This window comes from Nyctereutes procyonoides, unplaced genomic scaffold, assembly GCF_905146905.1.
Source record: "Nyctereutes procyonoides isolate TBG_1078 unplaced genomic scaffold, NYPRO_anot_genome, whole genome shotgun sequence".
Lineage (NCBI taxonomy): Eukaryota > Metazoa > Chordata > Mammalia > Carnivora > Canidae > Nyctereutes > Nyctereutes procyonoides.
Genome location: NW_026575136.1, coordinates 20,212,173 through 20,226,037, shown reverse-complemented (window position 1 = coordinate 20,226,037; position 13,865 = coordinate 20,212,173).

The window sequence follows — 13,865 nt, the reverse complement described above, 5'->3', positions numbered from 1 at the left end:
AATTCCATTTTGAATTTATGTTGAATTGTATGAAACCTAAAAATTGTTTGTGGGGGAACTGGCATTGTTATAATATTGAGCCTTCCCATCTATTGATATTTGTTCTTTTGCTTCCTTTTTAAATGTCCTTCAGTAAAGTTGTCTTCTTCAAAAAGGCCACGACCAAATTCCTAGCTTTATAATGTTTTATTGCCAATGAATAATATCAATTTTTCACTAGGCTTGGTAACTGGCTATTTTTACCATGTTTTCTTTCCTTTATTAAGTTTTTTCTTTCTAAAAGAACATTTGATTCCATGCACACCATGGGTATTTTTTTTTAACATTTAACGATATCCTCTAAGACAAAAAGACATAAAGCCTATAAAAAGTCTAGAGAGTATAAGTATAATAATCATGGCAATTCTTACAGCTTCCACAGAGAGCATAGAAAACGTCTCTGGTTTGCTTTATCGAGGTAGTGTCCAGGGTTGGAAGATCATTGTTATTTATTATAAATGCTACAGATGACAGAAGCAGGGTAAACAGGTTCTTATTGCATACAAATGGCACTACGTCTAGTGCACAGTGGGTATTCTTTCAATGTTCTAGACTTACAGTTCTTAGTTTCTCAAGGTTTTAAACATTATGTTAGCAGTTGGTGTGTGGGTGACCTTAAAAAGAATGTGTTCAAATTCATAATCTTTTCTTTTTGCATTGTGCTATAGTGCACTCATGTGACATAGTACATACCACTCTGATAAAAGCATATTTAAAGATAGGTAGGGCATATTGGTACACAGTCTATTAAAAAGCAGTTTAATAAAAAAAGCAATAAAGTAAGAATCAGAAACCTGAATTTTAGACATATATACTAGTTTAGAAAGTAAACTTTTTATTACTTCCTTATTAAACACTCATATATAAAATTGAAATGCTAATTTATATAAAAATATAGATTATTTTATATGTCAGATTCAGAAGAAGGTGTCAAAATAACAATATTTACTCCTTCCTGGGGGGCAGAGGGTAGACAAAAGCAGAATTATTCGAGCAACTTTATTTTATTGCTTATAATTTTGCCAAGTAAAGAACTTTTGATTAGTAGATCTGAATCTTTTCTAATTAGCACATTTGATGCTTTATGTAAAAGAGTATGACTAAAGGGATTTTAAAATCTTGAAAGCAGTTTAGCCAGGCTAAGCGTTCCTTTTGCAATCTTTATACTCTGAAAATGCTTACTGTTGGAATCCTTTTATTTTTCATATATAGTGCAAAGATAAGGCAGCTTCCACTCATTACCATGGTACAGTTTTATGGTATTTATTGCCTCCACGAGCAGGTGCTTTAAATCACTAACAACCTGTGCAACCTTGAGTAAATCACCTAATCTCTCTGGACCTGTTTCCTCATTATTACAGAAGAAAGTTAGAATCAGTGGTTGCTAAGACTCCTTTAACTCTAAAATTCTGAAAGTCTACAACTCAAATTGCATGCTAAGGGCTATCTTTCAGCATGCAATTTATACTCTGCCTAAAAAAAAGAAAAGATAAGGTTCATTAAATCAAACAGACTGCCTAAAACATGAAACAAGAGGTTAAAAATGTAAACGGCGAGTTTTAACTTCCAGGTATGATTGAGTTGCTGATACCAGGCTATCCCTCCTACATCAAACCACCACAAAACTGGACAAATACTCAAGACATTGGAAAACAGGCAATGCGAGATTGTGATCCTTGAGAACTGAGTAACTCACAAGGGGAGCTCCACAATCAATGGACTTCTCTACTGAGGGACAACTTTCTATTCATGGTACATAGGGCTGGAATACAAATATTCGTGATGTCCAACTGAAGAGAGGAGGTAGAGATTGGGGTTTGGAGCAGCTGCGGTGGCTAGAATGTGCAAGGTGCGGCACGAGAGGGGAGATGAATGAACCCAGGTTGACTCCAGAAGTCTATGCAGGGTTTCCCTGCAAGTCCTTGGCCAAGGGCATAGGGTGGAACTCCTTGAGGCCTAGTAGAGGGCAACTACTGAGGGATCTTTTTAAGGTTAAGAGAGAAGTAGGCACACTAAAAGTTGAGCAGTACTGAACAAGTTGAATTTCCTGCCCAGTTAGAGAATAGAAATATTTTTAATATCATGTAATAGCTTTTGGCATCCAGTTGGAACATCACAAAAGATCTACCACAAAAGTAAGGACTATGCCCTAGAGTAAGTCCCACTTTAGATCCCCCCACAATAGGATAAAAGCAAGTCCTGACATTATCTATAGAGGAGAGAAAATTCTATCATTTAAGAAGGACTTAGGAAAGATCTTGGGCTTTCCAAATGTCAACCCTAACAAAGTATAAAACCAAGCTTACACACTACAGATCACCAACCAGTGACCAAAGGACAAACAGCATCACTTTTCAGAGGAAGAAAATAAAAACCTGTATCATTTACAAAAAAATCAAAATTATTGGATATGCAAAGACAGAGGAAAATGTGATCCATAGTTAAGAAAAAGTAAAATCAACAGAAATCAAACCTAATATGGCTTGGATGTTTGACTTAGCATATAAATGTATTCAAATAATTACTATAAATATGTTCAAAGAATTAAGAGAAAATATATTCAAATAATTAAAGAGAAATATGATCTTAATAAGTACCCAGATAAGGAATCTTACTGGAAAAATAGAAACTAAAAATAAGCATCAAATGGATGGCGAAAGTGTAAAATGGTACAACCACTTTGGGAAAGTGATAGTTTTTTTTTTTAATTAGACATGTAGAAAATTACTCAGCAATTAAAAATGAATTATTAGTACATGCAACAACATGTATGAATTTCCAGGGAATTATGCTTAATGAAAAAAAACCAATCCCAAAAGTTACATTCTGTATGATTCAGTTTTCATAACAATCTTGAAATGACAAAATTATAGAAATAGAGAACAGAGTGGTCATTGCTAGAACTTAAGGGAGAATCAGAGAGAGAACAAAGATGGTTTTAAAGACCAACATGAGGGGCCCTATGGTGATGAACTTTCTGTACCTTGACTACATTAATGTCCATATCCTATTTGTGAAGTTGTTCTACCATTTTGCAAGATGTTATCATTGGAGGAAACTGGGTAAAGTGCACATGAAATCTCTCTGTATTATCTCTTCAAACTAAATGTGAATCTACGACTATCCGAAAATAAAAATGTTTAATAAAATTAAACATGCATCTACATAGCCCAGGAAGTCAACTTCTGGATATTCATTGAAAAGAACTTAAAACATATGTACACAACAGAATAGGTAAAGAAACTGTGATACATTCCTACAATGGACAACTATTCTGCAACAAAAAGAAATGAAATCATGATGCATGCAACAACATGGATGTATCTAGAAAATATTGAGTGAATGAATCTAGACACACACAATATATCCACATTGCATTATCCCATTTATATGATATTCTGGAATAACCCAGTACAATACATGAATGCTATCTTGGGAAGGGATACCACTGGGACACAAGGGAATTCTCTGGGGTGATGAAAATATTCTGAATCTTAATATGAATTAATGAAAACTGATTTACAATTGCTTAAGATCTGAGCGTTTCTCTCCAAATCATACTATTAAAAGAAGTAAAGGGAAGTGTGCCTGGTTGGCTCAGTCAGTTAAGCATCTGACTCTTGATTTTAGCTCAGGTTATGATATCGGGGTTGTGAGATCACGCCCCGTGTTGGGCTCTGCATTCAGCAGGGAGTCTGCTTGAGATTCTCTCTCTCCCTACCCCTGCCCTCAGTGCTCATGTACACTCTCTCTCTCTCCCTCTAAAATAAATAAATCTTAAAGAAGAAGAAGAGGAAGAAGAAGAAGCAGCAGCAATGGGAAATTGTAAATCTGAAAAATACAACAAGAAAAATGAAAAATTCACTGGACAGGCAAAACAACAAATTGGAGGGGCTAGAAGACTATGTGAGCTAGAAGATGGGTTGACAGGAATTATCTGATCTGAAGAAAAGAAATAAAATTTTGAAGAAAAATGAGCATTCTTTGGGACCCATAGGATAATATCAAACAGCCTAACATATGTCTAACAGTGGTCTCAGAAGGAGAAGAGAATGAAAATAAGGTAGAAAATAATGTTTAAAGAAATTATGGCTAACATTCTCTCATAATTGATAAGCAACATCAAACTGCAGATCCAAGAAGTTCAAGCAGGATATGTGTAATAAAACCACAAAGGGCACACCACAGGTACTTTCTGAATATCAAAAATAAAGAGAACATTTTGAAATAATCCAGAAGGGAAAAAAAAAAACAGGGGATAAAACAGATACAGGTGAAAAAATGTAAGATGAACTTCTCATCAAAAACAATAGAGGACAGAAGATATAGGAATGACATCTGAGAGAGCTAAAAATAAAAGTGACAATTGAAAATATTTGCAGATGATATGACATCTATGCAGAAAAATCCTAAAGAATACACACACACACACACACACACACACACACACACTACTAGGACTGGTAAATGAATACAAGGTCAATGTACAAAAATCAATTATTTTGTACATTTAGCATCAATCGATGCTAGCTACTATCAATTTGAAAGCAAAATTATCAAAGGAACAGCATATATACTGGCATCAAAAATCAAAACACCGGGATTCCTGGGTGGCTCAGCGGTTTAGAGCCTGCCTTCGGCCCAGGGCACGTTTCTGGAGACCCAGGATCGAGTCCCACATCAGGCTCCCTGCTTGGAGCCTGTTTCTCCCTCTGCCTGTGTCTCTGCCTCTCTCTGTGTGTGTGTGTGTGTGTGTCTCATGAATAAATAAATAAAATCTTAAAAAAAAAAACACTTAGAAATAATTGCAACAAAAGATGCATAAGACTTCACTGAAAAATCAAAAATACTGGTGAGATAAACTTAAAGTAGTGTAAATAAATTGAGCGAGATTCCCTATAATGAAATACTACCAGCAATTTAAAAATTATATTACATGCAACTACACAGACGAAACTCAAAAATATCATGCTGATTGAAAGAAATCTTCCCCCCAAAACAGTACATACTGCATGATTCTATTTGTATAAAGTTCCAAAATGGGCTAAACTAATTTAACATTTTTTAAAAATCAGAACAGCGTTTGTTTATGAGGATATGGGAGAGAAGATTGGCTTGGAAGGAACATGTGATAACACAGGAACTGTGCACTTGTGGAAAGGTATCAAATAGTAAACAAGATTTGTACATTTCATTATAGGTACATTTTACTTAAAACAAAGAAAATATAAACAGTAATTGAATTCCAGTTAATGATATACATGCTGAAATGCTGGGGTGAAGTAAGCACCAATGTCTGTAACTCAGTAAGAAATACATAAAAAAATTAGATAAATAGGATAGAAAAATAGATGGATATAAATGGATAAAGGTAACATAACAAAATATTAATTATTGCATCCAAATGTGGGTATTTGAGCATTTAATGTTATTTTACTTCAACTTTTCTTTCTGTTTAAAAATTTTTATATTAAAATGTAAATTTACCAGTTATAGGATACACAGTCAATACATAAAAAGCAATTGTATCAATATATAAGCAAAAAGCAATTGGAAGATATTTTTATAATAGCATCAAACATGAAAAATATATATAAATCTATATTCTGCAAAATATAAACATACTGAGTTTGTTTTAAAGTTTAAATAGGGTATCCCTGGTGGCTCAGCGGTTTGGCTCCTGCCTTCGGCCCAGGGTGAGATCCAGGAGACCCAGGATCGAATCCCACGTAGGGCTCCCTGCATGGGGCCTGCTTCTCCCTCTCCCTCTGCCTGTGTCTCTGCTTCTCTCTCTGTGTGTGTTTCTCATGAATAAATAAATAAAATCTTTAAAAATAAATAAGTAAATAAATAAATAAATAAATAAAGTTTAAATAAATAAAGTTTAAATAAATAAAGTTTAAATAAATAAAGTTTAAATAAATGAAGAAATATATCATGTTCATGGATTAGGAGACTTAATATTGTTAAGATGCCAATTCTCCCCATACTGATTTATTCCCACACAAAAGTCCAGAAGGAATATTTTTAAAAACTGGGAAGATGATCCTAAGACTTACATGAAACCACACAGAACCCAAAATAGCCAGGACAATTTTGAAAACCAAAAACAAAGTTGAAAGAATTGTGCTACCTGATTTCAAGATTTATTATAAATACTTTAACCAAGGCAGAGTGGTAATGTCATAAGCATAGACCAATAGATTAATGGAACAGAATAGAGAGCTTTTATATACATATACATAGTCAATTTTTGACAAAGGTGCCAAGTTACTTCAATGAGAAAAAATTATCTTTTCAACAAATGGCAATAATACAACTGGATATTTATATTTTTTAAAATGAACCCTAACTCTTACATCATAGTATAGACAAAATTTAATCAGAAATGGATAATAGATTTAAACAAAAAAAGCTAAACTATAAAACTTCTAGAGGATACTTCTAAGAAAAAAATCTTGGGACACTTGGGTGGCTGAGCGGTTGAGCATCTGCCTTTGGCTCAGGGCATGATCCTGGGGTCCTGGGATCAAGTCCCGCATCAGGTTCCCTGCAGGGAGTCTGCTTCTCCCTCTGCCTATGTCTCTGCTTCTCTCTCTCTGTCTCTCCTGAATAAATAAATAAAATATTTTTTAAAAAAGAAAACATCTTAATGACTATAATATACAAAGATGTGCTGTTAGGACATAAAAAGCATCAATTTTTTTAAATTGCCAGGTTGGACTTCATCAAGACTTAAACCCTCTGCTCCTCAAAAGACATCAATAAGAATATGGATAAAAAGAAAACTACAAAAAAGAAAAAAGAAAAAAAGAAAACTACACACTGGGAGAAAATAGTTGCAATACATATATTGGTAAAGGGATGTGTATCCAATATACATACAAAGCATTGCTTCAACTAAAAAAGAACAATAACCTAATTTAAAAAGTCAAAAGAGTTTAACAAAGGCCTCAAAAAGATAGTATATGATTGGCCAATAAAAAACATGAAAAGATACACATAATTTCTTCAGGAAACACAAATTAAAACCACAATGACACATTACAATACACTCGTCAGAGTAGCTAAACGTAAAGAGGCTGACCATACTAAATGTTGGCCAGGACTCTCAAACACTGCTGAGCAGAATACAAAATGTGAGGACACTCTGGAAGACAATTTGGCAGTTTCTTACAAAGTTAAACTTTGTAAAAATTTTTCCCATGGCCCAGAAAAAAATATGTCCACAAAAACTTGTATACAATTGTACAGTAGCTTTTCCGTAATAACCAAATACTAGAAACAATCCACATGTCCTTCAATAGGTGAACGGATAAGTAAATTGTATATTCATCCAATAGAATACCAGACAGCAATGAAAAGAAATAATGATATACTCAACAACATGGAATAATGTCAATAATGTTTTGCTGAGAAACACAAGCCAGATACAAAATAGTGCAACCTGATTATATGAAGTCATAAAACCAGCCAAACTAAGCTACAGTGATATATTATACTGGTTGTTTGGTTTGAGGTGGGGGTAGAGAGATTGACCTCAAAGGAGTAAAAGGGAATTTTCTGGGTTGGTGGTTATATAAATATGCGAGCATATCAGACTGTGCACTTATAATGTGTGCACCTCAAAAAGTTTATTACGGAATATGAAACTTTAAAATATAAATATGAACAGTGAGTAAAACCAATTTTGGAGAATTTTTCTTGGTAATACTTAGGAAGATTTTCATGGTTTTGCATCCATTTTTCTAAATGTGTGTTTGGCTTGTACATGTAAAGCTTAAAAGCTTATTAATGCTAAAGTCATATCTTAACCTCCTCCACACATTAAAACTGCCAATCAAATTTTATTACATGAATGAAGTACTTTACCTTAAATCTGTCAAGATAATTGCTAAGATTAAGTTAAATGGAAAGAAAAATAAAAGTAAAATGTGGGAAGTTATTTTTAAATTAAGAGCAGTTTCTATAAGGAATTGTAAAGCAGTGTGGCAATATATATTGGTTTTTCTAGAATATCTTCCATCTTGGCAAATGTTAGGGAGGGCTTAACGCACACACGTACTCAAGATACCAAATGAATCAACTGTTGCGCCTTTAGCTACAAGGAACAGGAAACCCTGAAACAATGGGCTTCAACAACAAGGCATTTATTATCTCATATGACAAACTCTCGAGGCATAGTTAATTCCCTGGTTGAACAGCCTCATCTTTCCATTCTGCATTTGTTCTCGGAGTATCTCTCAAAGCACCAAGATAGTGACTGTAGAACCATGACCACATCCAGGGGGAAAAAACACCAACTTTCTGCTTATCGTCTTTAAATCATCAAGTGATCCTTCCCAGCACACATCTCTGATTTCCCTAGCCAGAATTCATCCCATGTCCAGGCCTCTGCAATTCATTAGCAAGAGAAATGAGACCAACAAGATGGTCCTAAACCAGCTCCCCCAGCAGGTGGCCAGGGAAGGAGCCTGGAGAAGGGGGGGAGAAGTTGGGTCTCTTGGGAAGGAAGAAGGGGAGGAGCAGCTCAGTAGACAGAAGTGAGTGCAACGCTGGACAAAACAGGAACGAAATTCTCTTTCTAAGTTCTGTTAAGTGTTCATTTTACATTCACGGGAACACCTCTCTCTGGGGACTTTGGCTACCAGTGAAGGGAAATCAAATCGAAAAACACCAGCAGCCAAAGCCAGTCTCTGAAATCCTTTGCCCCCTGAAAGGCGCTGAAGAATATTTACTGATTTTTTTTTTTTTTTTTTAGCACAGAGGAAATTAAAGCAATTCTCACTACCTACATGCTATTTACTGTGCTCTACATCACTAAACCATATTTGTTTCTTGGTTGTGGCACAGTGATTGTAGAGTGAGTGCCACGCAACAGATAATTTCCCTGCCACTGAAATGGGTAGTGATTTTGCTCTCAGTAGAGCATACATGACCCTTGAAAGCTGGGAAGGGGCCATGGGCTTTTTCTTCACTTCTACTTGCCATGATGTGTAGGATTGATGATTGATAGCTGTTTCCATCTTAATTGGAAGACGTTCCATTGGCAACATTACATGGTATAAGACATTAAACTTTTTTTACGTAGTATAAGCCAATGTCCAAACAGTCTTTGTCGAGTAGAATGCTTGTGTTGCCCTATAACCTACTTTTCCGTGAGACAGCATGCCATCCCTCACTGTGACATCACTTCCAAATGCACAGAAATTAAACATTTGCAAAATCTCCACACTCAAAGTTGCATCACACACTATTAATCAGTGGTGGTGTGTGACCGTAGTTTGAGTTAATATGCAAGTAAGTTTGCTCCATTTCATCTTTTACCCTTGAAAGAAGCAGGCTTAGCCATCCTAAATTGTCAATATCCTAGCCTAAACATTTCTCAGCCCATCTTAGGACACTCTTAGCTTCGTTGTGTTCACCATTAGAGTGTCCTTAAGTCTACCACCTGTGGTAGAAAAGTTTCGATTGTGAAATCCTATCAGTTTCCCCAGCTATAAAATGAGAATATAGCTAAGGGACAGCACTGTCTTGCACCCTGATGTTCTATGTCCCCATAGAAGGCACTGTGATCATTTCTCACTAAGAAAAGGACTAAGAAAGTTTTTAAACAACTTATTGTCAAACATGGCTGTATTGCAATCATCTGGGGAGCTTTACAAAGTGCTGATGCCAACGTGCCATCCCCTAGCCATTTAGATTTAATTGGTCTGGAACAAAATCTGGGTTTGGGGATTTTAATTTAAGCTTCCTAGGTGATTCTAATGTGCATGTAGGTTGAAAACCATGCATTTAAGTAGCAGTTCTCAAAGTATGTTCCCTGAACCAGTAACATCAGCATCGCCTGGGAATTTATGAGAACTGCAAATTGTCAGGCTCTGCTCCAGACCTACTGAATTAGAACCTCTGGGGTTGGAGCCCAGTCATCTGGGCTTTCTTAAAAAATATTTTATCTATTTATGTGTGAGAGAGAGAATGTGTGTGTAAGAGAGAGAGAGAGAGAGCATGAGCAGGAAGGAGGGGTAGAGGGAGAAGCAGACTCCCTGCTGAGCAGGGAGCCAGGTATGGGCTCCATCCCAGGACAGAGACCATGACCTAAGCTGAAGGCAGATGCAGATGCCCTACAGCCATCTGCATGTTATCAGCCCTCCAGGTAGACTCCACATGTTCCCATTGAGGAGACATGTTGTCTTGAAAAGGAGACTTAAGTCCCTGAAAACAGTTATACTGATGGGAACATTCAATTCTATGGTATTAGTGTCTGAGTCTTGCTACTTCCTCCAGCTCGGCAGCTTTCATATCTCACTGGACACCTGCAGGCCCCATCATATGTGGCCTATAAAAAGCATGTTCCTTAAAAAAAAAAAAAAAAAAAAAAAAAAAGCATGTTCCTTGCTATGGTCTGAAATCTCTCCTGGCTCTGCCTCCCACCTGTTTGATCATCTCACCAGCCCTGGAATCCTCTCTTTATATGAGTACCCCTGCCTCTCCCTCAGCCCCTACTGTCTTTATGCTTTTGTCCATTGTTTAGAATACCAAGCCATTACCTCCAGTGCCTGATATCAAAGACAGAATTACCTAGTTCTGCACCCAGGCTGTTTACCCAGCAGGTGGTTTTTGGACCACTTCTTGATTGACTTGTACCTATTCCAGATGAAAATCTTGAAAAGAGTTCTAGAAATCTTAGTTCTCCTGATGTGACCATGCTTAGACCTCTTTCTGGTCCACAGTTGTGGTAAATTCCATGAGTCCCCAGCTCTGGCCCTGATTGGCTTCCCATAGTAACAATCTACTAGATGTTCTAGTACCTGCTGTAGTACCTCTTCTGGTCCTACTCTGAGGCCCTCAGTCCCCTTTATGGGCTAAAGTGTGTCCTGTTCCTGCCCTGTCCCCAACCCAAGCTGAATTCATTGGGAATATTTTTGTTTGTATGCTACTATCTTACATTTTTATTTTGTATTTTCTTCCAAATACAACACCAATGTCAGAGTTCCCCAACTCTGGTTGTGGCTCTCTACATAAACTGGGACTTGGGCTTTGTTGTGGCCAACAAACACTGCTGAATGTCTACCATATGCAAATCCCTGTACAGGCCCTGTGGGTTAGAGAAAAATGTTGGCCACTATGTATGTGACTATGCAAGTCTACATATAACCTCCTCTCTTGGGGAAACGATGGATATGTAGCTGAAAATAAAACCTGTTAGGCTAGGTAAAATAGGAAAGCTTCCAAATGAATGGTACAATCCCTGTTATTAACCAATATGGTAAGAAAAAGGCTCCAACTTGGAAGTGATATTTGAAATGGGTCGATTTTGGACAAGTAGATAGAAAAATGAGATCTTTTTTCTTATTTTGTAGGGGTACTTCTTTTCTGTATATTGTTAAATATGTTAAGGACTAGGAAGGGTACAATTTGTGCCCCACATTTAGACTATTCCTTACAGTCACATGGTGGTATCATCATGCCTCATAAATAAAATGGGATATTTTAAGTGCAGGATATTGTGAGCCAGGAACAAGTTTTCCTCTGATTTGCATTCTCCGTTGTACTTCCCCTGCCCAGTAGAATCTTCTGTGTTCTTTAAAGCCTGGCATCATGATTCTTTCCTCCATAAATCATTTCCTCCTCCCCACCAGCAAAAAAATTTCTTGATCATTTTCAAAATTTTTAAAGCCTTTTGCACTTAAGTATACAATTTATCACACTGTGTTCAACAACTCTGTGTGTCTATCTCCCTATTCTAATTTTTAAGGTGCTTGAGAACATGCTCTGTCTTATTGACCTATACACTCAGGATCTCGATATCTGACTCAAACTAGGTATTAGAAAAAAAGTGGTTGTTGAATTTGATCAAATTGAAATTGACAGTGTGGGTGTGGTGCAGATCTGGGGGATAAGAACATGAAGATTTCCAACAGTTTAGCAAAATATTGCAAAAAACAATCACATTGTGGCAAGGACAATCTTTGCAGACCATATGGTTTTCAAATACTGTTTCGCTTCCTTATATGGTTCTAAGTCCTTCCATCTTGGAGAATTATTGTTTGTCCTTTGGAGGCGTAAGTATGCGTGTGTGTTCCATCCAAGAGTTCCCTACAGGAGACCAAAATGACACAGGAAGAAGGGCACACACAGATCTTTGCCTCCTGCTCATGGAAAACTGTTGAAGGAATTGCAGTTATATTGTAAATTTCACTCTGAACTGTTCTGTCCAAGTCCTTATCCTAGGCTAAGTGACTCAAACGTGTGGCCTTTTGCTACTGTGAATTATTATATATATGGATTTTTCTGACAAGGGAAGATGTGAGACCATGTCAATGAGAGATGAAGATTTAAGGTTTTCCTGAAGGCAAATGGAAATTTGCACCATGAAGGATTTGAGAAATACCTCTCTCCCACCCTCTCTCTGGAGAAGAAAGAGGAGAAGGAAGAAGAAGAAAAAAAAGAAAACAAGGAGATTCTTAAGATGAGGAGACAAAGCATTCCTTTTTCTCTTGGTTTCTGGAATCCAGTTTCTCTACACTATAATTCCCTGTAGTTACCCTTCTACTCAGCCACCAATCTTACTAAAGCCTGTTGTACAGAAAGCAACCTTGTGTTAGTTGCATGGGGATAATTAGACACCCCCCCACAAAAAAAGGTGCTACCCTCTTGGGTGTACCATGCAGTGCCAGCATGGCTTAGCAACATTATATCATGGTAATTATTTATCTCAGAGTCTCAGGAAGTTGATGTCAGCAGTAAAGCAAGCAGAGATCCAAGGTGAGCCAAGACTAGGTGGTAGGAACAGGCTGTCGTGGTCAAGTGGCTAAAGCATCTATTCACTTAGACACAAAGGGGAGACAAATTATCCTACCCCCATGGGAAAGTAACTCCTGAAGGTAGAGCTTTGCTTGAGTTAGAGTGAAAGTACGGACAAATAATGCTTTAATGTAAGACTCTTCTGTCAGTTAAGAAAGTTTTTAATGTTGGATCATATGCGTTGTTATCATGCATCTCATGTTTTATGATTTTTGTGTGGATGATCTGATAAGCAGTATTAGTTCCTCCAGGGCTGTGATAAAATTGGAACTTTTTTTTATAGTAAAAACCTACCAAAAAAAAATTGAGCATCCATTTCCCAAGCCCATAAACTCATGCAAATATTTTCTACATGCACCGGTATATTTTTCTATCTTACACAACGTAAAACAAACAAATATAGAAATTTCATTTAAAAATAAGAAAAAATATATATGTGTGTGTAAAAATTCTAACACATTATACTCACAGCCCAGTATATCACACAGCACAGCACAGCTCCTGAGGTGCTCACATTGTTCGGAGTCCCTGACTTTGAAGTGAGGATGACAGGCCAGACTTGGAGTTACACAAACTGATTAAAATCTCATTTTAGCCAATCACAGGTCGGAGAACTCCAAATTGGTTTCCCAGATGATAAGGGAGTGGGGGATAATAGTGCACTCAAAGGTTTTTTTTTTTTATTTTTATTTTTTATTTTTTTTATTTATTTTTTTTGGTTTTTTTTTTTAAAGATCTGCATAAACTGATGTTTACAAATCATTAAGCATTGGCCCTATGCTTTTTTGCCTATTATGTAATAAGTGCTCAATAAAGGTTAGCCACTGTTATTACTGGCCACCATTACACATCTGAGGCCTTGTTGGGGTCAGAGAAACCAGGCTAATGTCTTTCCCTGTAAAAATAAGCCAACAGACATGTTTCTATGCAAAGAAAGAGTTAATGAAAAGTCCTTATCAATAGATAATAAAGAAAAACCCACCAGGACAGACAAAAGTGATGGTCTAAGGGATGGTAAG